Source organism: Carassius auratus, chromosome 4 (assembly GCF_003368295.1).
Source record: "Carassius auratus strain Wakin chromosome 4, ASM336829v1, whole genome shotgun sequence".
NCBI lineage: Eukaryota > Metazoa > Chordata > Actinopteri > Cypriniformes > Cyprinidae > Carassius > Carassius auratus.
In genome coordinates, this window is record NC_039246.1 from 27,856,503 (window position 1) to 27,861,502 (window position 5,000).

The window sequence follows — 5,000 nt, forward strand, 5'->3', positions numbered from 1 at the left end:
ATTCGGCTCCAAGAGCGATACACTCTTCATTAGAGAAAAGCACTGGCACTAATAGAAAAGAGCAGAACAATCAAATGTGGCTTGTAAGAAATAACTATTTCATCATAAGAGCCGCAGTCAGGATGATGCTAGACTAGACTAGATTAACTCTTGAATGAAAGGATGACTTGGTCAAGGCTGCTAGTCTACGTATTATAAAAGACTTTGCACTTGTTTTGTTCTGGAAGACAGAAATTCAGACAGTCGTGGGCCGCGTTTCTGGGCTTGTTTTTTTTAGAATAAAGATGATATTCATTAATATTTAATCTTTAGTGTTTTGAGGGGATTTAGGATTTCATGATGCACTCTAACAATTAATGTGTTAGCTCAATAAAAAACATTCATTTCAACATTTATTCTGCTTATCCAGTTCTATGCAAACTTTTCTGGGAGATAGAAATGTACCGCCCAATTCCTAAAGTTAACAAGACAATTGTAGGAAAATCAATTAATGCAAAAGTTTGAGTGTGTTACGCACAATATTAACAGAACTCACTGAGAATTTCAGCCTGCAAGGTTTAATAAAAAAAAAAAAAAAAAGATTTATATATATATATATATATATATATATATATATATATATATATATATATATATATATATTTTTTTTTTTTTTTTTTTACATTGCAACCATGCACTTTATTATTTTTTTTTTTATTTAACAGGTCTCCTTATTTATTCTTTAGAGTGAACAATAAAATATTACCCTTCAAAAAATTTTCCAACAACAAATACATTTTTAGAGTATTTTCGGACTTTTCTGCACTTGACTAGATACAGTTTTGCACCATTCTGATAAAATAGAACATGACAATAAATGACTACTCATTCTAAAATGACTGATGATCACCAGTGGGTTCCAGGTTCAATAATAAAATTAATATCTGATTTAGATAGCCAGGGAAAATAAAGTGTCTGGAGTTTATGTGTATTAGGAGTTTTGAGCACACAAAAAAAGTGCATTTATGTCCTGGTGAGATGGTCACATAGTTGGTGGACTTTTTTTGTAACAAACTAGAAAAAAAGGAAAACAAAACATTATTTGTGGCAGAGCATTGAAAACCAGGGAAATATCCCTTTTTGTGCTTATTTTGGGCTTGTTTTTCCAGACCAGGTTGATTATTTCTCAGGCAAAACTGCGCTTTTGATTCTGAAGATCAGATTCATGATGACCCAAAGCTTTCTAACAGCAGGACGCTCCCTGACCCTCAAATGTTTTCGGTTTTAACGGCAGCGATTATGAAGCGCTTTCCTAACGAGCATATGTGGACTCGAAGCCTCTGTCCTCACTCACAGGTCTCTGTAATGAGATCATTAATTACTGTATGTCCCCAGCAGCTCAGATCTGCTGCATCAACATGTGGAGAACACACAGAACCGGCAGATTCAGGGTCAGCGTGAGACCACACGAGCCGTGTGTTTTAGAAACGGCCGCCGTCTGCTCTTAAACAACACCATCTGTGTGAGAGACGCACTAACAGACCGTTCCCTGAGAAAAACTGAAATCATCAACCATCAGTTTTCATTGCCAAACTTAATATGAGCTTGAATTTGTCTTTAAATCAGCTTCTATAGCTCTGTGATCTTACTATGACAGCTGCTGAATCATGTGTGTCTATTTTATTTCTAACACAAAATGTCTTTATTTTCAAACTGCCTCGAGATATGGAAGAGCAAACACGGAGCAATAACCGGAAAGATTCTCTCAAAGTTATGAACAAACATTCTTCCAGTAACATTAATAGAACGTTCATTTAAAGAAATCTGGTCTTTACATTTACATTTACATTTATTCATTTAGCAGACGCTTTTATCCAAAGCGACTTACAGATGAAGACAGTGGAAGCAATCAAAAACAACAAAAAGAGCAATGATATATAAGTGCTATAACAAGTCTCAGTTAGGTTAACAAAGTACACGTAGCATGGGATTTTAACTAATATAATAAATAAAAAGAAAACAGATAGAATAAAAAAATAAAAGAATAGAGCAAGCTAGTTAGAGGTCTTTACACAAACACACAATTTATTATTTATTTCTTTATTAGCAGCATCATCCATGGACCATTTTTAACAAACATTTTAGTTTGGAAATTTGGACCTTTTGTAAATTGTTCTTCAGATGGTTCAAGGAACATCATTTGAAAATGAAAAAAAAAGAAGAAGTAATATTACATGTTTTCGCTAATGTTCAAATAAGCAAGAAAAAAACAAACAAACATTCTTAGAACGTTCATCCAGTAACGTTAATAGAACCTTCATTCAGATCTGATCTTTAATGCTCTTAAAGCGTTAGCACAAAAACATTATTTATACATCTGTCACTCAACGTTTTTTTTTTCTGGAAACATTTTAGCGGAATGTTCGTCTAATGTTTTTTAAAGTAAATGTTGCTAATCTTTTTAGAATGTAACATTCAAATGTAACGTTCCAATAATATTGGCAAAATGATCAAATGGAATGTTTCCTTTACATTGACAAAACATAAACAACAACTGGTGATTGTGAACACTTATGCAACATTCAGAACTTACTTTGAATGTTAGCAAATCATTCTTAGCGTTTGTTCACACAGAACTAGTCTGCTGTTTTTCTAACCTAGCTAGGCTAGACGGATGTGTTTGACAGCTGCGTTCAAGTCTCATGTCTTTTGCAGCGTCACATGCACGACATGCATTTAAAAAATACGGCGCTCTAGTTAAAAGAAGTTCTACTTTCAAACGATTTTTGACATTTTCCAATATTCTTGTGGTTCTGCTTTGAAACAGGCCCCTTGAGCCCTCAGAACATATTTTTGGGAGTTCTTGACCAGTCAAAATTCTGGCTACATGGATGAGAAAGAATATATTAGTATTCGACCGGAGGAAAAGCACAGACGTGTGCCATCAAAGACAAACAGCTCAAGCTAAACTATCGGCCCACAATTTTTATAAATAATGCATGATAATATTTGAAGTTATTTTGTCGTGTTATACTTGTGATCATACAATGCATTATAAAATTGCATCACAAAGGCATAATAAATGCATTAAAACTAATTATATAATGTATTGTACAAGGCTTTCAGTAAACCTCTCAGACAAACACTTGAGCATGAACTCTGGTTCACTCTTCACTATTGTGAGGTCATTCTGTGTAACCGAACTGACTGAAGGATCTCTTCATTAGCAGATGAGAGCAAACGTGTTCAAACCCCTCGATTCTGCACACTGACCTCATTCTTAAACCATTAGCGGCTCGGGGATTTGAGCACACAATTAATGAAAACGCAGCTGATTTAAAGGTTATAGCAAGACAGAGAAATCAGTTTGATTTCATGACCGTGAGCGCACTCTTAACAAAAAAGGTTGCAGAAGGGGGTTTTCACAAAGAACCTTTTTTTCCCCGAGTGTGAAGAGCTTTTAGAATATTTTTGCTCTATAAGAACCGTGTTCTTCATGATTTTTGACTTTATAACGAACCTTTATTTTTATGAGTTTAGGTCTGTTTCAAAGCCTATCGACTTATTGCAGCTAACAGCGAATGTTCCCCTAACATTTATTTAAAGGTTATGTAAATGTTAAAATCATGTTTATGGCATTATAGTAGTGTTGCTGTCTATGTAGTGCACTTCAGTCTAAAGAGAAGCATGCAGTGTGTGTGTGTGTATTTCCCCGCTGCTCTGTTTGAATGACACACTATATCAACAATCACGCTTTGCCTAATGGGTAATTAATCAGGGTTCCTGATTAGAGCTGATCAGTTCCCGGCGTATGAAGTGTGTGTGTGTGTGTTATATGGTGTGTGTGTTTTCACCTGCATGCATCACGTTCTTCATGTGGCTCTGTGTTTTATCTGTGGCTCTGGATCTGAGGGCTTCTGGGTAATTTTCTGTGTTCTGAGTGACAGAAAACACTGGAGAGCTGTTTGAACTGGTGATATTCTCTCTGCGTGTAACTGAGTGAAAGAGAAATGAGCCGACGGCTACAGAGACACGCTCGACATCTCATACCTCATTTAATTTCATTTAATTCTGTCTCGTTTTAAAAATGGAGGGAAACTCATCTGTGTGGCTGCACTGGGAATCAGACGCGTGTCCATAGACCATAAATCAAGCTGAAAGAAACGAGACACAAACTGAGACGGAAACACGGAGAATCAGAATATGATCATGACATCAGCGAGAAAATAAAGTGAGAAGACAGTAAATATGAGAAATAGAGTGAGTAAAACAGAAAATATCAGAAAACATAGTGCAGAAAATGTTCAAATACAGTAAAAAAATTATATTATATGCAGAAAATATATGAACGCAGTTAAATAAAGTGCAAACATTTGATATTATTAAAGTGCATAAAATATGAAAATACAGTAAAGTACAGGATATGTAAGAATATATTCAGTAAAGTAAATGAGAATAAATTAAATAATACGCAGAAAATACCAAAATACAGTAAAAAAGTGCATGAAATATAAGAATACAATAGATAAAGTATAGAAAGTTTTAGAAGATATTTAATAAAGTGCAGGAAATATGAGAATACAGTGAATACACAATGAAACGAATATATATTATTTCAAGTGCAGAAAATATGAGAAATATAGGAAAACGGTAAAATAAAGTAAAAAAAATAAGATATTATCAAAGCACAGAAAACATGACAAAACAGTAAATTATACACAGAAAATACTAAAATACAGTTGATTAAGTACAAAAATATGAGAATACAGTTAATTAACGAGCATGAAATACAAGAAAATTTGAGAATATATTAAATAAAGTGCAGAAAATATAATAATATATTCAATAAAGTGCATAAAATATGAGAATACAGTAAATAATCCACAGAAAATACCAGAATAGAGTAAAAAGTGCACAAAATATGAAAATACAGTAAATAAAGTATAGAAAGTTTTAGAATATATTAAATAAAGTGCAGAAAACATTAAACAAAGTGCATCTACCATAAACACATTAAATAA